The sequence below is a fragment of the Agelaius phoeniceus genome, chromosome 9 (assembly GCF_051311805.1).
Source record: "Agelaius phoeniceus isolate bAgePho1 chromosome 9, bAgePho1.hap1, whole genome shotgun sequence".
NCBI classification, from domain to species: Eukaryota; Metazoa; Chordata; class Aves; order Passeriformes; family Icteridae; genus Agelaius; species Agelaius phoeniceus.
Window position 1 is genome coordinate 20,594,716 of NC_135273.1, and position 27,984 is coordinate 20,622,699.

At 42.4% G+C, this 27,984-nt stretch overlaps 2 protein-coding genes across 23 annotated transcripts in view; both read right to left on the reverse strand.

Moving 5' to 3' along the window:
• Positions 1–18,235, reverse strand: part of NDST2 (N-deacetylase and N-sulfotransferase 2) — a 123,722-nt gene extending 105,487 nt beyond the window's left edge. For both annotated transcript variants that reach the window (XM_054636863.2, XM_077183219.1), the window contains exon 1: positions 18,032–18,235. The gene's annotated coding sequence lies outside the window, so the exon portion shown is untranslated. The remainder of the gene's footprint in view (positions 1–18,031) is intronic.
• Positions 18,236–23,642: 5,407 nt separating this feature from the next.
• The window catches only part of CAMK2G (calcium/calmodulin dependent protein kinase II gamma), a 118,451-nt gene continuing 114,109 nt past the window's right edge, over positions 23,643–27,984 (reverse strand). For all 21 annotated transcript variants that reach the window (XM_077183221.1, XM_054637668.2, XM_054637665.2 and 18 more), the window contains one exon: positions 23,643–26,389. The gene's annotated coding sequence lies outside the window, so the exon portion shown is untranslated. The remainder of the gene's footprint in view (positions 26,390–27,984) is intronic.

Sequence of the window (27,984 nt, forward strand, 5' to 3'; positions counted from 1 at the left end):
AGTGCTACACTACAACAGCTGAAAAGAGAAAAATCACACCTTAAGTTAGTTAGAGTTTAGACTTTAGTTAGAGTGCAGACTTTAAGAAATAAAGGAGTCACTGAAAAAAAAGCAAGCTAGCCACAGACATTTTCATCTACACTTTAAAAAAAGCATGCAAAACCAGCTAAGAGTGTATCAGAAGTGAGTATGTGTTTTTATTAAGAAAACCAGAAATGCTGCAGGAAATGATGGAAAAGCAAAGCGCTAAACCGCGAGCTAGGTTAGAAAGGGACATCTCCCTGGAGCCTTAACAAATTCATCACAAGACCCTAGGGAGATGTTAAAAAACAAGGGGCTTTTGTAGCATTTTTAATACTCTTTCATGTGACACAGTGCATATAGTTACCAAGAAGAGTAATGCAGTATGCAGAAACTAAAAATACAATTGCATACTGAAAAAAGTTCAGGAGACACAACAGCATTTGATCAGATACACAAAGGTAACAGACCACAGAAGGGTACAAATGATGTGAGAAAAAGTGATAAGGGTATATTTCAAAGAACAGGGAAGAAACCACAGAGAAAGAGCTGGCAGAAAATATCACACAGGTTACACCTGCAGCTTAGTGAAAAGTTTAATGCAGCACTGGAGCAAAGCACAATCTGCAACAAGCAAGCAAAAGAGTCAAGTACCAGTATGCATGGTGGGCACACAGAAAAAACACATAACTGGGTACTTCTATGACCTATTTTGTTCACTTCATATTAATGGTATCTTTCTAATCACTTTATGTTTGTATCCAGGCAACAGGACCAACCATGCATGTAAAAGATCATGATACTATTAATATATCTTTAAGCTGGGGCAGATGACAAATTTTTACAGAGGCAGTGAAGAATTCCAGGCCTCATTTCCCCACCAATTGGAAAAAACCTGCCCCCAAACCCAAAAACCATCCTACTCACCCCCCAGATCATACACTCTGCTGCAATACAGCAGCAAACTACTCCCATCACGTGAATTATCATGCAATAAGCACCAGTTCCACTTCTATTATGTGATATAATTACTTGCAGAGGATGGAAAAGTATCAGTAAAAGTTAGCAAGAAATAGGTAATTGAGACAACTCATGAACTCCTCAACCTGCTCTCCAGCACATCTGCAGAATCCTGAGTAAAAGGAGGACCATGGCCAGATGACCTTTGTTGCTGCCATGAACCTGATCTGCTGTCCAGCCTTCTCACCTTTAAGTGAAATATTACAGTTCTTGTCCTCATCCTGCATCTCTTACAGAGCTTTCAAACTTGCAACATCAGAATGATTTACAGAAGACTTCTCCCAGTAAAGACAGGTAATGTGTGTGAACAGCTAAAGGCAATGGGATTTTCCTGCTCATGGCAGGAAGAGTAGCACACCGACCTCTGCTAAATACAGTATCCATCCCCTCTCTCCAAAAGAAATGCCTGTATGCTATTAATACCACAAGATGAAACTCAGCTGTATAAATAAAATCCCTCATTTCAGCTAAGTCTTCGTCATCTCTCTGGCATCCACCACCGTCTCTTCACAACAAAATTCTCAGGAGGACCTACAGTGCAGGGTTTTTTTTTTTCTGGACAGGAATGCAAGCCTAGTTTTATTATCTCCTCTTGGCAACTTAACATTTATGAACAATTAGGTTGGAATTAAGGAAAAAAACACATCAAAGCCCAAAGTTCTGTAGCAAGTACTCAAGTATTTACAAATCAGCATGGTTTAAAATGGAAACATACTGTCTGGAAGTCAAGGGGACCCTGCACACTCTTTCAAGAGACTCTGACATGCTGGATGACCTCAAGTACATCACTTATCTTTCCCACATTAAAAAATATCTCCTCAAATGACCTTGCTAGGTAGCTCACTTTGAGAATTAAAAAATAAATACACTGTAAATCCTCCTATTATTATTACTGCTGTTACTATGGGGGCTGGAACTGTCGTCAGCGAGCAGGCAGGACATAATTTAATTTTCTTTAAATATTTATTATGCGACAGCATAGCCATCTGTTTAACATTCACTATATTTAGTTTCTGTCTTAAAAACAGAAGGAAAGAAAATACCAGCTTTTGACTTTCACTTCCACATATCCTTTCCAGCCACATATGCACTAATACATGGCCAATATCCTTTCAACTGCAGTATCCAAAAAACTGCAGGAAAGTAAAAAGAATTTCAAGCTTGGATGAAAACAATTCCAATTACAAATTTATTCTCCAAGATAAAAAAAAAGACAATCTCTAGTTTTAGCAGTATATATTTTGACTTCAGCATTGAGAAGGCAAAACAGGATATGAAGGAAAATAGTGGGACAAGAAGACATAGATGGCAATAAAGCACTGTGCAGAATATGGTACCAGAGGAGAGACATAAAATATCACATACCTATACAAAATAGTAACTTCTCAATAGCATTAGTTTCTCTCCAGTGAATTATAATAAAAAACATCATTCTTAAGTAACAGCTGTTACACAAAGGTGCCTTTGGCATCAAAATGTATTCTGTTTGGACCCTTCTATGAAAAGGCTTCTCTTTTCCCTGTTTGCACTCTGTACTTCCAGCAGTCTGCACACAAAAATCTTCTAACATGTCAAACCACTGGGACTTTGAAGTAATACAAGTCAAGGAGGTAGAAAAGAAAACTAATCAACACACATTGAATGCATTTTTAAGTAAGGCAAACTAAAAACTAGAAAACATCAGTTAAAATGCACTCATCCCATTTTATGCTTTCCCACTGCTGTATCTATTATTCCAAGGCTGAGACCATGAACCCCTCCAAGCACACCTTAACAAGCCACTCCTGGTCCACACCACTGCAATTCCAATATACAGAGCTCAGCCCTTTCTGGGAGTATGCCCTAATTTTCTAGGGCTATTTATAAACTGTCATAGCACATCAGGTCAGTCAGGCCTGTCTAGAGGCCAGTATCTGAGATCACAACAAAATGGTATAGAGCTCAGGCCAAGAAACTCCAGCATAAAGGTGAAAAAGCATAAGCCAGACACACAAATGCAAAAAGATGCCCAAACCTATGATGCCTGAATTGTTTTAAACAGCTTATTTTCAGATCTTCTATTGCTGTCAATAGAAGCAACATATTCCTGTTTTTATACAGTCAAAAGATAACATGCTATAATGGTGGTACACTGTGTCATTAATTTACTGGCACTTGATGATTGAATGGATAACAAACAACTCCCATATACAGTACCAGTAAATTGACCTTCAACTACAGATGCGACCTTCTGTTCATAAACTGTAGTTTCCAAATATATGAAGCAAATGATTTTTTAAAAACTGTGTGTAATAAACCAGTAAACATCTGAATGTTACCTTTTTACCCAAAAAAAAAAACCCAAAACAAAGAGAAGCCTAATCATTTAGGAGAGATAGCAACTGCTTTGGAAATACTTTTGTATTTGAGACCAGCACAGAAACTGCCCACTTTCAAGTTATGTTCCTGTGGAGCAAGGGTTGAGCACTGGCACAGGCCTTTAACCTCTCCTCAGTTTCTCAACAAGGACAAAGGTTTAGGCAAACACAACAGCACATAGACTTCGGTCTAAAATGAGCTAACTCTGGGCTTGGTTTAAATTGAACATGGTGGGAGAAGAAGTTGAAGATGTGCCATTGCCTGATCCATCCAAATAACAACTAGTTATAGTTGTATTCTGTGTTGTAGCTCTTGAGCATATCACAAAAAAAGGGGGAAAACTGCCCCCCCCTTGAACTACATTTTTCCTCCATCCTGTCAAAACTCAGTGTTTATTTTTAGTGTTAATCTGCAATGCAGAATACATTTCTACCAAATATTTTATCACCAGTGTAATAATCTGAATTTAACACCTTGTTTTTAATGGGATATTTGTAATTGCTTTCTGACTAACAAGAATCATAGCTATTGAAAACACCTGAAAAATACAGGACATAAGAAACTCATTCTGAATTTCGCCTAAAACTCGTTCGCTTCCGTTCCTACAGCCTGTACTGTCCAGCTCCAGGTATTTCAAAGATTAGCAGAAGAAAGCCTTAAAGACAAATTTGCAAAATAGGAATAAGGAAAAGTAGTCCTTCTTATTATTGTTTACACTTATGGATATCTTGAGCTCAAGGAAGCTGTCCAGAAGACCTTAAAAAGTGTTTTAATTTGCAGGATTTGTGTATATAACTGACACATAAATATCAGATGACTTTTGACCCTACACATTTTTAACCTCAATGATGTACTGTAGCAATATATTCCACACATTAATTTGTGTACGGATGGAATATATTTCCTTTGGCCAGAAATGAATTTGTTATTTCCCAGTTAAATTGACAGTTTCCTTTTCTGATGACAGCAAGGTATCTCTAACTAAGCCACTACTTCAAACAAAAAAATGTGAATATCCCTTTCACAAGATCTTTTTTACAGAGGAACAATTTCACAAATAGAAATAACTCTGCAATCACAGTAATTCATAAAGATGCTGCAATCAGTAGGAAAGATACTGACAATGCATGCACTGCACATTCTCTGCCTATGTTTCTAAACAGCAGGATTACCCTTTATGTGCCCCTGCATTAAGGCTTGAAGGGCAGAGCTCAGAGCACCTTCCTCACAGCTCAACACCCAGGCCTAGGAACAACAGGACCAGCAATACCATTATCACAAGGAATGATGATAAATACAAAGCTTTCTGAGCATGGCAGCACAGCTGTGGTATACCAGAAAGATTCACGCCTCCCTTGGTGGTTGGAACAGCTGTATGAATTAGCTATTCACTGGAGTGCTGCTCTTTTAAACTTGCCTTTATATATGATTCCTACCTGCAGAATGTCAAGTTTGAAGCAGCTGGTGTCCTCATGATGCTGTTTTATAAAAATCTGAGGTAGCACATACAAAAAACCACAACAACAACAGCAACATACAAAAAAGCCAAACAACACATGAAAATTGAGATTACTCAACTAAGTGACATAAAGAAAGAAATACAACGAACAACCCACTTGAGATTCCAATGTAGTAATTTGATCTCTTCATCCACCATAAACTATTAGGACAGCTAAGCAAAGCATTTTCTTATACTTTTCACTGTCATGAACTGGATCTTCTGTCCTGATCTGGCCAGAGCTACTTAGAGCAGCAAAACCAAACCTCATCAGTGTGCTGGCTGGCTTCCTCTCCATCACCTGAAAACCTGGACAGGAACCATGTGACCCTCTCCTCCATTAAAAAGCCTCACATAGCCATTAATTCATCTCTTGCAATTAATGGTGTCCCTAAAATAGATTAAATATCTTGCTATCCATCTTCAAAGGTACTTTTACTTGATTTCAGCTTTTCTTGTATTGACAATTCGAAAACATGGAAGGATATCTAAGTACTGCTAAAGAGATCTAGTAATTAGCTCCCTGTGTTAGCCATCAGGTTTTACTTGGGTCAAATAATCTCTCCATTTATTAGAAGAACAATTCCAGATGATTCAACAGTTTTCAAAAGATGTCTCTGATAGGCCTAATGATGAGATCACTCACACTGTTGGATTCCAAAAGGTCAGTTAATACCAGAAGACAGAAAACAACCCTCAATCTGTAGTAGCATGCTTTCTTCCTTACAGTAATTACAATAAAGCGTGTATAGATGGTAAAATTAAATGGACACATTTTGAAAAGTTAAATTTTTCCACTGTATTTTTATGATTTGTGCAAGTTAGAACTTGTTTTGTTTAAGAGGGACATAACATAGTTGCTCAAACAAAATAAACTCTGATATGTTCTATCTTATGTTTGTCCTCACCAACTTCTGAATGTGGTAGTGTACATCCATACACATCTCTACGTGTGTCCCTCTTCCTGTTTACAATTCCCACATTAAAGCAAAATCCTGAATGAGAAACTCCACTACACAAGCATCCCACTGGTATCACACAGGCTGAGCAACCATCTGATAAGCCACAGGGGCATCCTGAGCTAACTAGAAGTTATAGCAACTATAGGTGGTTGTTCTCAGGGTAGAAGCACTTCAGAACTGAAGGAGCACTGCCAAAAGGTTTTAGGTATTCTCTGACAGCCATGTCTTCAGATTTAGAGAGCTACATTCCATGTAGGGTACAGGAAATGTGTCCTACATGGAATGTAGGTCTCTAAATCTGCAAAGCTTTCTATCTACTGCAAAGCTTTGTATCTACTCCTGCTATCTGCTGCAAAGCTTTGTATCTTCTCCTGCTATCTGCATCTTAGCTACTTCATCTTCCTTTCTCCTCAAAACCCATCTTTTCCATCTAACCTTCTCACGTTCCTCATGCCACACTTGCCTGTCCTCTCTGGTCATCTGTCAATTCCCTGTCTAACATTTCTCTTTTGGCAACTGAACTTGCCTGAGATAAAGCTTCTCTTTAGAAGCCACACCATGCAAAGCACTGCCCATGCAAAGGCACACAACAAACAGCTCTTCTACCCAGAAATAAACTCCTTTAGAAAATGTAGCTTTTTACTGAAACTGACTTTTGGGTCTCCTTCTGACAGCGGATATCATTCCCCAAAGCAACACAGCAGAATGGCCAATATCTGTAAACTACCTTAGATCTCACAGTAACAGAAGAAAAACATCACAGTCGACTGTTTCAAGAGTGCAGTGGGGAAGCACTCTTACAGAAACTGCCACTCAGGTATCACAGCTGGGTGGCAACTGCTTTGTAATCTCTGGCACAGGGCCCTCCAGTCCCAGAACCATGCAGAAAAACAGCAGCTGGCACACAAAGATCAGAAAAGTCAATATTGATTAAAATTACATTCCAATGTCAAAATTTTAAAGCCATATGAAATTTTCGGACTGTTGGACCTTGGGGGAAAAGAAGCAAAGCTGGTTTTCCAAAAAGGTTTCTGATCTCCTGGAAAGTACAAATTGGTAATGCTGTAAAATCCAACATCACAGCAAGAATGAAGTCTGCCTACTGCAGGTGCTCTCAACCTCACCACACACAGCCCCCCCTTTTCTTACAAACCATCTGAGTGCAAATGCTCAGGAAGAAGAGGACTTAACTCAAATTCTTAACAGGGTGACACACTTCACTGGAGTTAGAAGTAGATGAATATGGTAGAGATAATCTTATGACTGCCTGGCTCTAGGAAGGGCCAGGGGGCTCTGATGAATGTATTTATTGCTGTAATCTTGAGCCAAATGCCTAAGGGTGACTGCTACATCAAATCCTCTAAAGCCTGAGAAAACAGATAATCCATTGTTTAAAGATTTTAACTAAAAAAGACTAAGGTTGCAAAGCCTCAGGCAGAAAGAACAATAAAACATTAGACAGGAAAACTCTTTGCATTAGTTTGCTGACCACATACTGCTGTGCTTTGCACATTATACAAGAAATAGCAGCAACTGGACCTTTATATTAAGAAAGAGCTTTTATTGAAGAAGGAAAAGAAAGGGGATTCCTCTGCCTAGTCTTACAGCTACCTGCTCCCAGATGCACTATACACCAAAGGTTTTAAATCCCAGCAGTGATTAGTTGTGCCAAATATGAGCTACATTATACAGGCACAGAATTTTTACAGCAATTGGCACTTCCTATGAATATTTAATATTGTACCACTCAAAAAAGTCAGTGGTCATGTACAACCTCTGCAGCTAGTACATTTAAAGCATGACTATGCTGGGCTAGCAGTGTAATGGGAATGCTGACCTCATGCAAGAAGCTTACCAAGCCAAAAAATGCATTGTATGACTTCTCCCCAGGAGAGAGACAATATATCTGAGCAAGTGTAACAGGGGAAAAAGTATTGCACTCACTGCTCTCAAGGACTGCTTCCTAGAATTTGTCATTTCCAAACCCAGTAATAATTAACCAACATTTCTAAGAATTTTTGTGTGACACTTTCTCATCACAGTTTAAGATGATCTTGGGTGACAGTGATAGGACAAAAAATGTTCTGCACTAGTATTACCAATTTAAAGTTAGCTTCAGATCAGTATTAGTCAAAACTCATTTCTCCTTTTTTCCTGTATTCCACATTGATTGCCGCAGTCTCAGTGAAGCCAGCCTTACAAGCAGAAAAGAGGGATAAGAAGTCTCCTCACATTCACAGGATGAATTTCCCTGCAGTAGCAGCTTGTGCCCATAACTTTACATGAAAAAACCCTGCCAAACCCACATTTCTTCCTGCATCTCTTTTCTTTTCCTTCAAGACAGATGGAATCAAGCTAGGTAAGATTTTCTAAAAAGTATTACCTAAGGATAATTAATTTTATGAAATTGAAATTTTAAGGCCTGAGTGTTATATCCTGATGTCTGTACATACAAGGTTTCAATACTTCATTTGGCTGAGAGCTCCCTCAATGTTATTCTGGCTACCATGAAAGCCCTGGCATTTGTGCTCACAAGCATTGCAACCACTTCCCCAGCTCTGTCAGCAGTTTCACAGCTACACTGGAAGACACTCGTGGTTAAAGGTCATGACTGCAAATGAGGATGGAACTCCACAGAGCCCCAGGAAAAGTATCCCAGCAGAGAGCAGCTAGCAGAGACTGTGTAACACCAGAGTGAAAGAGTTGTGAACACAGAACAAAATGAGCAGCACTCTCAACACTCATTTTCAAGCTTAGTGTTACCCATCCCATCCCAGAAGATCAAGCATGAGGTTTCTAAATCACTAACCCATGAAGACCAAATAACATCTGTGTCCCCACCAAATGCTCTCTCCAGATAAAGCCTAATGACAGGGGAAACCTGGGAATCTTGCATTTGTGGTTTACACCCTAGAGCTGTATGAAGATGTGTTTGGCTGTATTTTTATTCTTTCTTCATTTTTAGAAGTACTCAGTACACTTTAAGACCAAAGAGTTTACAGACATACCTTTCAAGAAAAGTCTGGCTTCCAGTGCTGACACTGGATCAGTTTCCACTGCCCTGTTTCCCAGCACTGCCTGGAGCTGATCTTCACCCTTGCACAGGATGCATTTCAGGAAGATATAATTGCAGGAAGGGGAAGGGGCCTGAGCACTCCCAACAATTTCAGCCCTCAAAGATCTGTCCAGAACAGTGTCATGGGACAAACTGTCTGTGCAAGGGTGCTAGAAAAAACTTGTTGAGGAAAACAGAGAAACATTGCTATTGTTTGTTTGGTTTTTTCTTTGTTTGTTTTTGGTTGGGGTTTTTTTTTCCCCAACAAAATATGGAAAAAACCAAGCCCAAGATTAATTCCACAGAAACATAACTAGTTTTCTGACATAACATGTCATGTTGTTCTGGTAAATTGCACAGGACCATAAAGATAATACAGCACTGCTCATCAGAGAAGCTGAGAATTCTTGGAGTAGATGCAAAAGAAAAAAAAAAATAAAGTGCAGAACATGTGAACTCAGTGCTGGTATGCACCTTGACCAAAATGACTACTTTTCTCTTCCTCAGGACCCATTTTCACCAGAAACTGCTATTGCTATTACTTCTTCAATCTTACCCCTTAGAAGAAATCAGCGATATAAAAACTAATCCAGTGTCCAATTAGAGGTGGAAAAGAACAGGCAGCAATAAAGGACTGCAGCATGCAGCTTGGCTCTTATCCTGCTGCTTGTTTCAGAGTTTCTCATGACCACTGTTAGTTAAGGCTAACCTAGATTTAAAAACTTTGCAGGACTGATGCAGAGAGAAGTAGCACAAGACTCCTCTTCAGCTTACTCCATGTGAAACTACTGAGGTGACCATCTGGCATGTCTTTAGGTGGTCACTCCTCTCCCCCAAAGACACCTGCCCTGGCATGCCATCAATTCATCTTATCCTCAAGGTACTCTGTGGTGTGCCACTGCAAGAGCATTTGAGCCTGTCTGGGTTTCTTACATTCATTTTCCCTTCTGGAGAATGATAACATAGCAAAAAAGGAGGTTTGTTTTTTTCTGTTATTTTAATTTCCACGTGAGTTTCCTGATCCTCCTTGCTGAGTCCTTGCACCAATACCGAGAAGCACCAGTACAGGATTGCATTGCTTTCCTCAGCAGCAGTATCAGTTTAAATGCAACCAAGAGGAGCATGTTCAAAGGGCATCCTCACCCTGTTTTCATTTAGCAATAGGAAAATGCTAGGACTAACATAAAAATAATTATACCATAGCTCTACTACGTGCAAGAGTTAACAACCCCAGAGAAACCTTATGTTCAACACCAACTGCAATTATGACAATCCCTGAATACCAGTTTGCTCTTAACCTGCCCACATACACAGTGCAAGACCAAAAAGAACCTTCAAGCTCTGCCTGCCACCACAGGCACTGTAGCATCGCGTGTGGTTAGTGAGGAATTTGTATTTATAAGTGATGCTGGGAAAGGCAAACATCAATATTTTGTTTGAGGCAAAGCGAGTTTTCCTGCAGAAAGCTTTGTGTTTATATGTTTATGTGGACTTGGGCCATGGAAACACACCCTGTTGTTCCACGCACAGTTACAGGATACTAAAATCTAGATACGAGCACATGATAACAGCAGCTTTCACGGTAGCCTTGACTCAGGAAAGTAGGCTCATTCACATCATGCTTTGATACAACAGAATCAGAAAAAGGACCAGATCAGAAAAAGGAACATAAAGGAAGGATATGGATAGAAGTCTCCAGACAAAACTAAATCAGGAGACAGTGACAGATCTCTGCTTATGAGGAAGATGATTATGACTCAGCCAAAAGTAAGGCACATTCATTTTGAGCTTCAGTATCACTGAGTGAATCCAGAGCATTACATTAAAAATAATGAAATTACAAGTAACAAATTAAACACATTATTTTAACCAAAAATAGGGGGCAGGGGAAAGCTGAATGTTTCAGAGCTGTTCTGAACAATAGATCAGACATGGAGACTAGCAATTTGTGCCAGGCTTCAGTGCTGAAATGAATCTGCCTCCTCACAACAGCTGGACTGGGCCACGATCCCACCTTATCCCACTGAAAAAGCAGGTTTAACACTACAGTAGTTCACATGGTTCTCCTAAAAGTGGATTCACACAGCTGATCAAGCAGGGAGCTGCAGCAGCCCTCACACACAGGCACTCTGTGTTGATCAATACAACGTCTACACTAGTTTCTGTCTGCTCTTTATAATACCTCTACAGCCCTCAAAAAATTGAGGACAAGCAGTTTTCCAACAGTTAGGTGGTGATGATTTCAGTTCTGTAGCTCCATTGCTGAGACAAAGGATGCCACTTCAAAGACATCTCTATACTTGAAACTGACCTACACACAGGCGATGTCCAGAAAAGAAACACAAACAAAACATGGGGGATGACAGATGCAAGATGATGACATTTTAAGGGGTTAGGCAAAACACCCTAAAATTTTCTCCACTAAAATTTCTGCCTTTTATTAAACTGCACAAGAGTTCCCAGTCTTGCTGTGCTCCTTGTTCATCTTGGGCCGTTAAATACTAAGAGGTATTCAACTTGCTGTGAAATGACATCATTCATCTCAGTCCTGTTATGTGCCACTGGGCTGGGCCACTCCAAACCTGACCTCACCATCTGGTCAAGGTTAAGCTTCCAGCAGTGCAAAACCCAGACTGTGCAGGACAGAAACTGGTCTCTTGACAGAAAAAAGTCATTGGGCAGTACCTGACATTTTGACATTCTCCTCACTTAGAGTCAACTACAATCTCTGCAGCTAGATTTTGAATCAAAGACCCACCCATGATTTGGTCTCACTTCTCAGGGACAGGATGGCTGTCCAGGACCACTGTAAGGTCCTGGTTACCACTTACAATGGAATCCTGTCTGTTGAACAACTTAATCTCAGAGGCATGGGCAAAGACAATCGACAGCTGCAGAACAAGCCCTAACACTCAGCACTTGCAAAAGCTTTCAGAATAAAGTGTGAGTGGCACAGAATCCCCATGTAAGCATTAGCTTAAAAAGATAAATGTACAGAAAAAACGTTCTAAATATGGAAAAGGTAGTTAAGATAAGAATAGGCAAATGTACATAATTAATAGTGATGATATTAAAAATGCTACACTGAAAAGCAGTCCAGGACTACAAGGAAGGTAGTTGTCACTCTGGAAGGTGTTCAACTCAGCTTCTGCTCAGATATTTATCCTGCTGACATTCTCTACATCTGGAGTGACATTCTCAGTTTTTAATATATTCAGTGGAAAAGCAAAAAAGGAATTCCCAGCAAGTGATTCACCTCAATAAATGTGGACATGTACTTTAGGGTAGATTTAGAAATGAACAGTGCCCAAACATACCCTTAACATAAAGGGAACTTACAGTGCCCAGCTCAGTTGTGGACACTTGAGCTGTATTTACATACTATATTTTCACATGTAATCAGATGAGTCCAACTCTCATTATCCAAGAGAAGCTAGACTTCTCTTCTGACTGTTTTAAAAGCCCGTTGTAATACAAAATTTTCCATTTACCTTAAAGTACCAGTAAGGGCTGAAGGGCTAATGCAAAGTCATTCAGTAAGAGGTTCTTAAAACAAAAATAGACATTTGTAAATGTTCTGTGGTTCTTCTAACCTTTCTGAAGTAAATCTCAAGTTTCTCTGCTTTTCTAAATTTTACTCTATTACTCACAATGCAGAACAGCTAAGGCCTATCATTCCACTGTTTCCTTTGAGGAATTAATACCAAAGTGATTGAAAATGTGAAAGTTAAGATCTGTTGAAGAGCTCTAAAAACCCACGTGCAAGCTCTGATTTTACTTCAGAAGTACTGCCAAGCAAATTAGCATTACTTAGAGACAAGCTTAAAGACCAATAAAATATTAGGCTAATGGAATCATCTGGAACTGTAAAACTAAATACCATCAAAGGAAAACAAGTTGCTCCATCAGCTAATCTAATGGTCCTGACACAGGAGCCTCCCAACACAAACCAGTCAGGAGTGTGATATTCTTGGAGAGCTCCTAACACAGGATTGAAGGATGTAGGAGACTGGAGAAACAAAGGGAAGCGTAAGGACAGGGTTGTATGCTTTCAAAGAGACTGACCAGATGGCAGACCAGGACTGCAAAAAGAGATTAAGTAGGGATAAAATTGTCATTTTGCTGTCCCTCTTTACTCCTTCCCTCTTCCATCAGTTATGCCAACCCAGCTCCCAATCCAACAACTGAATACAGAGAAAAAACACACATCAATAAAAAAAAATCAGCAGTGACCCCTGGCTCTGGAGAGGGCTATGACTTGCTGGTGTGCCATCTAAGACATGCAGCTTTATGACCTTCTCTCTCCCCTACCATGGAAACCCTCCCTGAGGAGGCATCCTCCTCTTGTGAGCTGCTGTGCTGGATGGGGAGGTAAGAGAGGAGGGGACAGACTCTGCTGTCTCTTGCTTTACTGAGAACGCCCTGGACAATCTTTTCTACTAATGGAGATATTTCTAAAGGGGAAATAAAAAGAATTCAGAATAATGCACTACAGTATTGAGAGAAAACAGATCAGTACTAGTGCAGTACAACTGTATCCCACAACCCCTCACTTCCATTCCACACTCAAAACACGACAAAATGCTGTAGATGTTAAGTGCAGAGTGAGACACCCAAAGCATAGGGACTACCAGCACTAGGACCTGCACAAGCCCTGTACACTGAGCAAAGGACAAAATCTATCTCCCCTTCTTCTACCTCCTTTGACTTTGGAGAAAAAAATATGAACGTTGGAATCTAACTGCTGTTACTTTTAATGCATAACTTCATTATTTGTATTTAATGACAAATATAAAGTTCACTTAACAGAAAGAAGAGGGCACTATCACAGACTAAGTTAAGGTGGTAACATTTCAGCCTGAGAAGAGCTGCAAGCACTGTTGATACTCCACATCTGCAACCCCAGCAGGAAGAATGGCTGTGGTTACACACAGCTACAAACACATTTGGAAGAGACAGGTATTTCCAAACACCTTCTTGGTGTTGCTAGTATATAAGCAAGTGCTGCATGAAGCTGTCCTTTTTTTTATTTTTTATTTTCCTTGATAAATTTAAAAGCAGGCTGAGCCTATATAGAGAGAGCATGTGCCCATCCCTTCTCCTTGTTTGAAGAGTTTGGGCAGCTTTAGAAAACAAGCGAACAGCAAATCCCACTTCTGTGAAAACAGATCTTGTTACACTGCCCAGCATAAGCCACAAATATTTTGAGAAGGTCCAAACTGCACTTACAATCTTACCAAATCCCTCACATTCACTGATAAATCAGTTAGCTTACTAAAAAATATTAGAGCAGGCAAGAACGTGATGGAGGGTATCTTCCTGGTGCAGAGGATTAATTCATCACTCATGTCTAGAGAGTTCTACTGCATTTTTAACAGAGCACATATGGATTGAGTCCAGTGATCTATATAATTTTCTTTCAGGATATGGGTCTATATTGAAAAACAGTCCCCAAACAGCAACTGTCAGAGGACAAAGACCTTCAAAAATCATTATTCAGGAAGAACAGGTACGGCTCTGATCTGTCCACTTCACTAAATCTTTCAGTGGTGATTTAAGCTATAACTGTGCTCCACAGCTCTACTGGAGATTCCTGCTTCCAGAGCAGGAGCAGCAAAGCCAAAGGTCTGTCTGCACCTTCACTGATACACCATGCAGTCTGCCATCTCCAGCAGCTGAAGCAGAGGCACATGGTCCCTTCTGATTCTACTGTAGTGGGAAAACTGCCAGTGTAAAAGCAGAGGGTACAGCACAAAAAAGAAAAAGCCCAGACTTTGAGCCTTTCAGAGCTGATGCCAGAAGAGCCAGCGATCAGGCGGGAGCTGCACAGCGCATGGTGCCTGCAGACTGCGCTGCTACGGGCCAGAGGTGAAGTGCTCAGCACAGGCATAATGAAATACAGAGCTTCACCTCTGTGCATTATGTTCAATTAACCAAAGCAACGGTGTTCAGCAAAGTCACAGGGAATTTTCTAAAGACAGCTAATGTTGCTTTGGGCCTTGTAAAAATGCGCTCCCAGTACTTGCCTTTCACCACCCCTGTACTGCTCAAAGCCTGTCATCAGAAAACAGCAGCAACTTGGATGTGTTTGCCTTGAAACAAAGAGATTGGAAAGACAGCTAGAAAGGAAAAAATTGAACTCAAAGACCCCTGCATCAGCAAAGCAAGAATAAAACGAGAGAAGCAGAGAGAGCAAACAGGAGCATTCCTCCCAGTTATCTCCAGAATCCAGGACAAACCCTGCTCTCATGCCCAGCGCCACCACCACTGACTGTCTGTGTGCTGCTGCTGCAGCATCACTGCCTTACACCCACCAACTCCACTGCAGCTGCCTGTTGAGCTGGAAATTTGATACACTGCAAAGGCTGCTGACAGCCAGAGGCTGCTCCCCTGTCTATAAAATATCCTGTAATAAATTACATTACAGACTGGGGAAAAGGATTCGGAAGAGCGAGAATTAAAACACAACCTTATGAGAGCTAAATGAGACCAATTAAAGGAGATTTGCTACGAGTGCTGAGGGATTTTGACCTGAGCTGTAATCAGGGATGGATATGCATTCTTTTAAAAGAGGAAAATGAGCAAGAGATCATGTGTAAACAACTCTGCCAATTAAAATGAAATGGATTATCTTATCTGTGCAGCTCTGCTCAGAGAATCCCCACATACTCCAGATATACCACAGAGAGACCTGAGAGTCAGATCACAGTCCTCTGAAACAAGGCTCAGTGATGGGGAGATAGGCTGTGGTTCAGGGCACATCGAAATCTTAGCTGCATTTGGTTATTTCCCCTTCCCCCGTTAAAACAAAAAAAAAACAAAAACAAAAAGACCCCCATGGAATTACAAATGTAAATACAAAAGTAGGCTCAAGCTATTTTTACCAGACCCCTACATGAATTCTGATGCAGATCAGACTGAAGGTTAGGCACAACAGTGAAACATGCTTTATGCAAAATCCATGCAGCAGATCCCACCATCACTGCACTACTGGATGCTGCTGGGAGACCCAGCTTGCCCAGGCACATGCTCACATCCTGATAAACAACTGCACATATTATACCATACCTCAAAACACTGACTCTCAATTTTTCTGCATCATAATCTCATTTTGCTGCCAGATTGCCCCCCACTCTCCATTCTGACATCCAGTCTGAGAACCCATACCAAAAGCAAAAGTAATTTCTGCAACTGAAGCAAAAAATTTAATATGGACAGATGTACCACTACTCCTGCTCTGTGTCCTTGCTTGCAGCTCATTCTGAGCTGTATCTTTTTTTGAAAATCCCAGTTCTTCATAGTTCATATATACATGCAAAACCACAGTTTTACAAAGAATGAACAAATACTGAAACAGAGGAAGAGAAGACCCATTACAAAACCATATTCAAGAAGCAGCAAGGAAAACACTACCATGTGCTTAGGGGAGAACAAAAACTAAAAGGGAAGAACAAACAAAGAGAGGAATTTAGGATAAGGAAGAAAAATTTAAGAAGCAGCTACTGAACAAGATAATAACCGTAAGAGATACGTACTTGTTCACAGCTGCTGACAGGAGAAAGTTTTTAGACCATTTTATGCTGGTTGCCAGACTTAAGCACACAGATTTTCCACTGGCTCAAAACTGATCTACTGGAGTCTGGCTGGTTTCGGAACCAACAATCTCAACACATCACAATCACTTTTGTGCAGGGTGAAGAACAAACTAAAATGCCTTTCTATGTCCATTCTGTCAGCAGATCAGTGATCTCAGTGCCATGAAAACAGCTGCACTGAGAAGCCCAATGAAGAAATACTGCACAAACCCACTGTGGATGGAGCACCACACGTGTCTTTGTGCAGCACTTCTAGAGAGCTTGGCTTTGGGATCACTGTCCAGGTGCCGAGCCAGCTCACATGGGCAATCAATGTCAGCACGTGTAGATACCCAGGCCAATGAACTCTTGGTTTGATGCTAAGCTTCTAATTTTTTCTGGCTCTTGGGGTGTTTTCGTACATGACGTGTCCCTCTATACCGCCATCATCCAAAATTTCTCAGCCCAATTACCAAAGATAATTGACTGCACATAACCTGAACAATCCATCAGAAGTTTCTAGTTTACCTCTGCCACAAAGGGCAAAGTTACATTTCCTAATGAGAAATGCACATACTATTAACAACTCTGAATACTTCCTTGGCAAAATTGGTCACAAAGGATCCCAGTGTGGAGTAGCTTAACCTGTGGCTGAATTCAGAGGTCTGACATTTGCTCACTTCTAATTCAGGCAACACACTTTACTCACTCTTGCATAAGCAAACAGAGATGTCTCATGCTTTTATTTATCACTTTACCTCTGTAAAAATGTTTTAACAACTAAAATATGATGGGAAATACTACAGGAGCGATTCCTCATGTTCCATCAGCTTTCTCTATGTAATTTTTGTTGTGTCTTTATAATACCACAACTGTGCCCGCGGTTGGCCTGCCCTGAGCGTAGCCCCCAGAGAGCAGCGTGTGCAGCACGGGCAGTGCAGCCGCAGCCTCGCCACGGGGACAGGAGCATCCCCTGCCCCGGTGCACGCCGACTACTCGGGCGCCGGTCCCGCCGTACTCCGCAGCCTCGGCGCCTGCAACGCGACGCCCTGGGGTAAACAAAGCTGGAGCGAGGCCGGGAGCGCAGCTCCGGCCCAGGACCCCGCTCCCCGCCGGCGGCCGGAGCACGGGGGCTCCGAGGGGCGGCAGCCGCGATGGGGCAGGGGCTGCCGCTCCCAGCCGCGTGTCGGGGACCCAGCACCCGACGAAGGCAGCCGTGAAAGGCTGCGAAACCTTCGGCCCCGGGCACGGCCGGCAACGGAGCACCGTGCAGGGGCACGGGTCCCCCGGAGTGGGCTCCCAGCGGGGTCCCCCAGCCGCACAGGTGGCTCCGGGGCGGGGGGCAGCGCCCTCCGCACCGCCCGCCCGCCCCCCCCCCCCGCCTCCTCCAACGCTCCGGCCGCCCCTCACAGACCGCCCGCACCCGTGACCATCGCCCCCGGCCGGCACAACTTCCCCCGGCCCCGCTCGCTCAGCCCCGCCGCCCTCCGAGCCGGAGCGGGCCGGGCCGCCGCCACCGCGCTGCCCTCCTCCTCCACCTCACCTGCCGCAAGGAGGCCCCGCCGGGCGGGCAGGGCACGGGTCCCGGAGGGAGAGCGGACGGGCGTCCCCCGGCGCCGCGAGCAGCGCTCAGGCCGGTCGCGGCCCGCCGGCTCCGGGGCGCTGCGCGTCCGTCCGGCCGCTGGGGGAGCCGCCGCCGCCGCGCTGCCCGGCCGCCATCTTCCGCTGGGAGGGAGGGACGGAGGGAGGGAGGGGCGCGGGGCCCCGCCCGCCGGCAGCGCCGGGCTGGGCTCGGGCCGGGGTCCCGCGGACCGGCCGCGCCCCGCACGCCAACACGTGGCCGGGGCTTCCCCGCGGCCGCGGGCACCGGCGGCGCCGCCGTGGCCCCGGTGCTGCCCGGCACGGTCGCGGCCGCCGCGCTCTCGGGTGGGATGCCCAGGAAAGCAGTAGGTAGGGATTGCCCCTGCTGTGACATCCCCGGCAGCTGCCTCCCGAGAAACACAAACACGCACGGTGCAATTTGCTACGTTAAAGCGGTGGAGGAAACTGTACTAGGAAGCCAGAATGGGATGTGAAGCCACATCACAGAAACATTTATTCTCAGGGGAGGCTGGAGGAGTGGACAGCAGTCCGGCAGTGCTATTGCACGGTCCTGCTTTTGGATCAGCTCTGGAGAAAGAACCCACCGCGCTGCAGAGAGTGAACATTTGGGACAGGTTAACATGACTGGGACCTGGAACAGTCAAAAGCGACAGAAGAAAAGGGAAAGCACAGGCAAAGCAGGTGCTCAGGGAATAAGGCCTCATGTTGGCAAAGTACTGCTTCCCATCCTGCTGATCACCTTGTGAATAACTCTCAGAAAACCCTTTGAATAACTCTAAAAAGGCAATGCAACATATAGATTTAACGTACAGCAAGATGCTCCTCTATTAAAAAGTTTGAAAAGCTCAAAAATCATGGTTTATGGACACATTTATAGAGGATTTTTAATCTTCAGCTAATCAATTTGCACCTGAAGCACTGACCAGACTTTTGCAAGCCTGTTAAGCCCATGTTAGCAGGTGAATCAAATAACTGAAGAAAAACAGACAAAGCTATGAGCAATCATATCTTAGCACGCTTCAAAAGCCTGTTCTGCCTCTGGCTGACAGCACCCCCACCTCAGGAGAGGTGGATGAGGCAGCTGCTCCCACCACCTGCCGGCCCATCTCACAGGTCTGTGCTGCCAAAATCCCCAGCAGCACATATTTAACACGTGATTGCATTTCTGTTGAGTTAACCCAAACACGTGCCACAGTGCTCACATCAGATTAATATCACTCCCCTGCCTGCAGCCGTCCCAAAGCTAGTGTGGCAGCAACAGGTGATGCCCAGTCTAGCACAGACCTTGCACTTTCCAAAACAGCTGATCAAATCTGAGCCAACAGAAGGACTATGGACTATGTGGCAGCTCAGAACTTTGTGTCATGTGCTTGTAGCATTTATCATCCAGTACTACATTCTGTGAAATGGGATTTATCATTTCAAAGTACAATTTGATAGTCTGGTTAAAAAAAAAAAAAATTTCTTCCTCAGCCCAACCTATTTCAGTTACAGCGAGGGAGGGAGATCAGTGACAGGAGGGTATTTTGTACACTATAGTTTGCTATACAGGCAGAAGAGTATCAGCTTAAAACTCTAACTAAATGTGCCATGGAAGAAACTACCCCAAAATATGCCCCATCTCTCCAAACCCCTCCTCAAACCACCAGCACAGAATTCACCTACTTTCCTTCTCATTTCACCACAAAATAACTCTCCATCCCACTGTCCTCACTGCCGTTCTAGCTACCTCATATGTAACTTCCTCTACTCACTTGCAAGACACCTTCAACCCCATCTTGCATCTCCACTCTCTTCCTCACACTCCAACCCACTCTGAGTGCTTGGCTTTATGACTCCCATCTTCCAGCTTATCATATTGCTCTGTACCTACCTCACTTAGCATGTGCTATCCCTGGTAACATTGCACTTCACTGAAGCAATTTCTCTTTCTTAAGGTCACATAAACCATCTTTGCCTGGATATTCCGTTTAATGGCTCAGGCCTGTTTCTTCCCAAAGGGAAAGTTGAAGTAGAAAATTAAATGTCTTGCTGTTTCCGTTGAGGCTCAATATAGTCTTTGTAATAGGGATGGAAGATTTTTACTGATATTATAACAGATTAGAAGGTGTTAAAACTTGCCAACTTACCATATATAAAACAATTTCAGCATTAATACTTTTTGAAATGAACAAGACTGAAATCTGTTTACAATTCTTAAAAACATTTAAGACTATCTATACCAAGTTTGGGCCTTTTTTATACAAGAAAAATATGCTAAATCTAAAGCAATGAATTTCAAATGTCACTTTAATAGAACATATCCTTTTCTGTATAAGTATTTTTTTCAGTTTATTTTGAACTAGACATGTAGCAAGAAACAAACAAACAAACAAACGCTTTCTGGAGCAGGAACAACCATACGGCAGTAGCACTGCTCTGACTCTGATGTAACCTGTAGCATGTTCCAATGTAAACAAGCCTCTGAAGCAGAGCCCTGGTGCCATTTTTGCAGGCTGTCCTCTGTTGGTACGAGCACTACTCTTTCCCACAGATGCATGAAGGAGAAATAAACCATGATGAGACAGTATTTCATTGCAAGTACTGGCCAAAACCCAAGTCTGCCAACATGCAGTCGTATGATGCATTAGCAAAATGGTTTTCTGTGAATAAATGTCATCCTGCCCATCCATTCACAGATAATTATGGTAAAATTATATAAATTGTAACAAATTAGGCACAGCCACCTTTCCCTCTCCCCATCCGCCAGTGCTTCAGAGGACTCTCCTGTAGCACAAGAAACCTTCAGAATGAGATTTTATTAACTTAATTATATTCATCCTTTCCTTGTAGCCAGTCTGCCTTAAAAACCACAAACATATGCATTTTTGTTTTCTAATACTTGTTAAGTACATAAGAAATTGGCTTAAAATTCTTTAGAGCCCTACACACCAACCAGTAAATTCCTATTCCTTACCAGCCAGCAAAGAGGTGGTGAGGAGTTCTGGCAGGTGAGGAGTTCTCAGGCATCAAGGATCTCAAGGGAAAAATTCATAATCCTCCACTCAAGCTGCTTTAAGTGCCCCCAAAGGATCACCTTTCTCTACTCTTAAATAAATGTATACCAAACCCAAATAAACAAGCATTCCAGGTGCGTTAATCTGCAGTCCCAAATCTTTCAAATTCTCAGGCAAAAAAAATCACCTGTGATGTGCAGCAGCAAGACCACCTCAGCCTCTCTGCAGCACTGTCCATCAGTCTCTTACAGCAGTTTCTACAGAGGCCAGGCTTATCATCCGCATGGACAAATGGGAAAGCTGAAGCACAGAGCACATACCTGGCTTATCTGCAGTCACCCTGCAAAGCCATAGCAAACTCAAAACCAGATCACAAATCCAATCATTAGTAAAATGCTCTGTTTGGTTTCCTATGTTATCAATTACCCATAAGTAAGAGGTAACAATTTTCATAGTAAAATTGAAAGGATATTAACATTCAAGGTCCAGTTCTGCTTATATTCTCATATTCATATTTACATTCAGGGCCCAGTGCTGTTCATACTTCTCCCCACATCTCATAGATACTGTAAGCACAGGAGCATCCTGCCAGGCCTTTGTGTCACTAGCCCAGCAAGTGAGAGCAGAGCAATCCTAGTTTAAAAGCAAATCTATTTGGGCATAAATAAAAGCTACCATCAATTACAAGTCTCCCACAGAGTAATCCACCTGTGTATACAATCATGCATGTACATAAATTGGAAGGGAACTTAAAAAACCACGTTCCGACACTCATCTTTGGTAGGAAGATAGCAAAACTTCATCTAACAGGATGAACAGATTTTAAACAGCTATAGCAGAGTGGGAAGTAAGGTTCTGGGACTATCCCTGTTTGATAGCTCAATACTGGAGCTATTACAATGCAGGGAAGTATCATTCCTAATCCCTGCTGTCAGCTCAAACATAAGACATAAAACAGGCACCATATATATGCTACACTAAATATTCTTTACCTGAGTGTTAGTCTGACTACTTTGCTTTCAGCAAGTGTTTAGATTACTCTTATCCTGGTTAAAAGGGTTCCTAAAAACACGGGATATCGCCACTAATTTTATGAGTACCTTCCTAGTGCTTATCGGCTCATATTGCTACGTATCTTCAAAGATCATCAAGACAGGATTAACTGCTTCAGAAGAAATCTTACCTGATGAACGCTCCTGCCTCCTGTGTCAGAAATGAGAGCAGAACGTCTCTTTGCTCCCCAAATAGCAGGAGCCATTTCTTCCGGGCACGAGCAGATTGCCTTTAGTCCCAGTAAAACGGACTATAAAACTCTTACCTTCTCCCTTTAAACACTAAGGACAGTTTTTTTTTCCTCCTGTTTCATCAGGCAGCAAAAGTAATCATCTCTCTAAGCAGCACCAGCTGACACCTATTTACTGGGTAATTGCTGCAGTTAAAGGGGATTAAGCACAATGAACTCGCTTTCAGCGATAAGGCAAAGCCACTCCCTCCCCTTCGCCACTTCCCAGACACACCTGGGAAGAGCTCAAGGGAACGGAGGCCCGCCAGGCCTGCCAAATGGGGGCCGTATGCTGGCTAGAGCCCCTTTGCTGCAGCCAGCGCTAAATGGAGATGTGTGTGCCCCGCACAGTGACAGCAGTGACTGTGATGGACAGGAGAGGTGTGTGCCCCGCACAGTGACAGCAGTGACTGTGATGGACAGGAGATGTGTCCCCACACAGTGACAGCAGTGACTGTGATGGACAGGAGATGTGTCCCCACACAGTGACAGCAGTGACTGTGCCGCACGCGAGGCCCCTGGGCAGCCCAGGCGGAGAAGGCCCCGAGTGCCCCCGGCCCAGCCGTGCTGGGCAGGGCTCGGGCAGCGCCTGCTGAGCCTCGGCTCAGCCACCTGCCCTCAGGAGCAGCTGAGATTGCAGGGTGGGAATAACCGAGAAAGGGCAAAGCGGCAAAGGCCCGAGCGGAACAAAGCCTACCTCGTGGGGCATACGTGAAATGATAACAACGAGAGGCAGTATAAAAACAAAATGAGTTAAATCCAACTAACTTTTAACTTAAGAAATGATACTTACACTGCTAGACCTGACAAGTTCTGTGCCTCTGCAGAAGCATCCCAGCTAGGACACAACATACACTAGTTAATAAATAACTAAATCACAACTTGAGATCAGCTGTTTACATCAGGCAAACCAAATAGCAGGATAGCTTCTCCCACAAGAATAATCTTAAATATTGTTGAGGAAAACAAAGACCAGGAAAGGAAGGAATAGCATTGATTTGCCAAGGATGAGGCTGTTTGGAACAAAAGCAGAATTTCCCTGTTATCCCTAGTCTGTCAGGGAAATGCCATAAAGGTAATTTTAACAGGTTCTGCCATCCTTTTGTTTTTAATGCTAGTATTCTCCCCTCCCCCCTTTTAGGTATGGTCCCACTTAACTTTTTAAACATTACATTTTTAAATGACACAGGAAAAAACACCTCCTCTGTCAATTGATTCTTATCCCAGAAGTACCAACTTCATATTGCTCAGGAGAATAATGTGACACTCCAAACTTTACACTGTTTAAATGTTATTTTATTAAATATCTTCAGTTCAAGGTTTCATTGTAACAAAGCTATGAAGGTTCTACCAACATTCAGACCAAACAAACAAACACTAGCTAACTTTAATTATTTCTATATCATGCAAAAATTCTGCATCAAATGCCTTCCATTTCCTGTTTAAAATGTGATATTTATAATATATATTATATAGATGCTTACATTAGCCCCATAAGAGAACATTAAGAATGCTAAAGGTGTACAGCTGTGTTTGATAATGGCCATACCAAGCTAAGGTTCTCATTAACTTAAAAGGAAACAAAACAAAACAAAACAAAAAAAACCCAAAGAGTTTGTCTCCAAGACTGTGCAAAAACAAAAAACCCAACAGTTCTCTTCTTTTAAATTTTTTTCTGAAAGATGCATATACTTAATACAGAGGGTTCTCTTTTTTAACTATTAATAATTATCAGGTAAAGAGACAAGGAAGATCAGACCGAAAGAAGGCATGCATAATATTTTGTATTTATCTTTTTTAAGTGGCATAACTGTAATCTGTTTGCTTTCTTTGTGGCTTAAAAAATTTTCTGAATGAAATATCAAGGCCTTTTACTTTTCCACTTCAGTCACTGTCTTAAAAATGTTTTGAAATAATAAAATCTAGTGTTTGCCCCCCCAAGGGTTCAGTCCCCTCCTCACTCCTCCCCTGGGATAGCAAAGGGAGGAAGAAAAGGGTGTTTGCTCAAATAAACCTGGGAAGAGTGGATGGCCTTTTCCTTCACCAGTGGTTAGCTGATCTAATCCTGGTGTGGGATAGCACCTCTCCAATAAAGGGAGCAGAGCGCTATCTGCTGCAAAGTGACAGCTCCACTTTGTGCAACAGCTTTAATTGTCTGCAATTTACTGAATAAGGATTAACATTGCAAATTCTCTTTCTTCTCATCTATAGTCTGCTAGAAGATTGCCACACACTTAGTATGCTCTCATGGAAATAATTTTAACTCTCTCTAGAGATCCAAAAAATTATTAGGGGTAGATAAATTCAGGTAAAAGCCCATTCCAACTTCTGCAAGTGATGCCTTCCCTTGGTCAAGACATATCCCATCAGGTCTGCTAGAAAGGCCATTTTCTTCTTGGGGCTGGGCTCCCTCCTTGGTAAGGTCAACAAAACACTTCCGTATCTCCCACCCAATGAATAAAGGAACTGAACTCCTTTTGCAGCAAAGAAAAGAAAGGAAAATGAATTGGCCCAAAGGACGAACATCAGATCACGTGTTCATTCCCTTTCCCCTCTGCTTCATGAGGTATCCTCTAACACCCAGAGGCAACACGGGGTGGGGGGTGGCCTGGATTCCTTCAGCTACAGCTTTTGAGGTTCTGATCTGACAGTTTTCTGTGTTACAACATCACTGTAAAAAATAGAAAAATTACCCAAATAAACACTAGGAAACATGACACTTACAAACATCAGATGGGTTAGTGGTGGGGAGAAGCACCTGGCTGGGGCTGCTGGCTCCCACTGCTATTTTACTGGAGACCAACAAATCATACAGGAGGCCAGGTAACCCCTTTAATTCTAAGGGTGCATATATTTCAGTATAAAAAACACACGCTATTTATGCCTCATATAGGAGTGTATGTGCAAGTTTTCATGAAGAACATAACACTAAGTTTTTTGTCTGCTTCCTAAGGAACATGTGTTCTGCAGCACTGTGGATCCCAACTACGCTACTAAAAAGAAAAAAAAATAGAAAATCCCATACAAATACCCTTTTCCTCTAAAATCTCTGCTCTTAATGAAATGGTTTTTTATTTTGTTAAATTAAATAAGCTGGCTTCAAAACTCCATGTTTGTCCAGGTAGTGGCTGTTTCTAAAACCAGTATCACTAAAGAGCAAGCTTCTAGTTAACTTCAAGTTAATTAATTGGGTTAATAATGGGTTACTTACACCCATTTTTAAATCCCTACTTCCATCTTTAGTTTTAAAACAACATTCCATTTTGTTTTATTTCTTTAAAAAAAAAAAAAAAAACGGAAAAAAAAAAAAGAAAAGAAAAGTCTGTTTTGGGATCCAGCAGCCGAGCAACCAGGTCTCCATAGTATTCTTGCTGTGCAGAAATCGAGGAAGAAACAGGCTGAAGTCAGACTGCTGGGCAACAGGAAGAGAAGCACCTCCTCTCTCTTGAACCCCAGTCTTCACACTGGCTCCTCTGGGGTCCCTCCTTGCCACCTCTCACCGACTGTAGCTGCAGCACAGCCCGACTGTGGTATTAACTTCCACATGGCTTTGCGGAGCACAGTTCAGCCATCCGCTGTTCAAGCCGCCTCCTTTCTTGCTCTCCTTCTCTCTTTCTCTCCTTCACTTTTGCTTTCCCCCTCACTTCATTTCTGAAAGATGTTCCGGCTGCTGCCACTTTCTTAGCCCTGGGGGAGGGGGCACGTTGGATAATCTGTCATTTATTTAGCATTATTCCTGTTTTTTTATTCTTTTATACAAACAACATGTCTTTTTTTTTTTTAGATTTAAAAACACCTTCGTACAGCAGAAACAGACACGATGGATCCATGGAAAACAACAGAAAGGCAGTGCCCGGAGCATCAGATGCATGCAGGGTTTCGTGCATTTGGCTGCTGCCTGTTTGTAATTTGTATTTATTTTTTTAATGTCAAAACAGACATGACCGTTGCTGTCACTCAGGCACTCCAGAGCTGCTTGCTAAGAAGATATTGCCCTCCAGCTGAGTATCTCCACAAGTTGCTGCAGTCAGGAAGAGGCAATGTCCACCCAGAAAGGAGAGGGGAGAACAGGATGGAAGATGGAAGGAAATAAAGCCATATATTAGCTGTACACAATTAAAAAACCACATTTTCTACAGGTTAATTATTTAATGTAGGTAGAAACCCCTAACACAAGACAAAGTGCAGCTCATGAGGAGACTTCTAAAGGTAAGAGGCACTCACATCCCCTTCCAGGGGGCTGAGAGTGCCAGTGAAAATTAAGTAATTGCTAAAATGTATTACATGCTGCTTTGGAACAGCCTTGAGCCCACCCTCTCATAGCCATGACCCACAAGCTGAAGAAGTTTCCTAAGGAGTGCTCAAAAGCTCTGGTCCTAAGGAACATTTTCTGCCTCACTTTCCATTGGCTTTTGCCTTGAACTGAAAGATAATTATATTTTTGTTAGGGTTTTTATTTTTCAAATCTTCCATAATTTTGTCTCTGAACTTACTTAATATTTAAACAAATGTACGAGCTTCTCTGCAGTTTTGTGAAATTGTAGCCCTTTTGACTGCTTTTAGCAAAGGCCCTTCCTAGTTAACCCTCATGTACCAAATTACTGGATTTATTTTGATCAGTTTTAAGTCTGGGGTTTTTTCATGTTTGTTTAGCATTATCCTGTCATGAAAGTGTAGCCAAACTCTTCTTTCTACCATTTCTTAGTTTGCAAATCTTTGCAGAATCTCCCTTATAAGTCTTCTCCCTTCATGGTTCCCACTCTCTCCTTATACAGAAGTCCTCTGATTAATATCAAACTTTTTTTCTGGCTGCAGTTTCCTTTTCAGATGATTTACCCAGAACTGAACTCTGCCTTCCAGGTGAGAAGAAACCACTAATTTCTACTTAAGCATTCTTACTCACTTCATTCATTCTTCATCCTTCACTTTCACTGCACATAGGATAACACTACTCCAAAATGATTCAGTGCATTCAGATGGGGGCTGCCCACACTGACCCCATTTGTAATTGCTTGTGGGTATACCTCCTCCAGAACCCAGAAATGCATGCAAATACTTCAACTTCCATTAGTTTACAGGGTATTTTTAAATATTGTTTTAACCAACATTTTGTGGTTTGGAAATACTTTCTGCTCTGCAGTTTTCAGAAACCCTTCAGCACATACTTTTGGAGGGCTTCAGCATTTCCACAGCCAAGAAACATACCTCTTCTGCAGCAGACTTTCCATTCCTAAATTTCCTCAGAAGTCATAGGCATAGCCACTGAGCCATACCGATCTTTAATTTAATAATTTCTTCTGCATAATTTTTTGGACAGACATCTCTCTCAACATTCCTGTGATGAAATCTGATGCAAGTTTTTTTGTTTTCCTGCAAAGGCTTTTTCCTTCTCACTGCCTTACTCCCTGGAAATGCAGCTGATTTTCCAGCTCCCTTGAAACTTCCCTGCTTCTGGTGCCCCCAACTGGCTTCTGCTTTTCAAATTCCATCTGTGACCTCTGCAGCTTGCTTGTGATAGTTCACATTCCTTCCCATTGCCTTCAGCAGGGTTGAATACCTCACAACACACGAATATAAACTGCTCTTGGCTTAGTACCAAGTTGTTCACAGAACTAG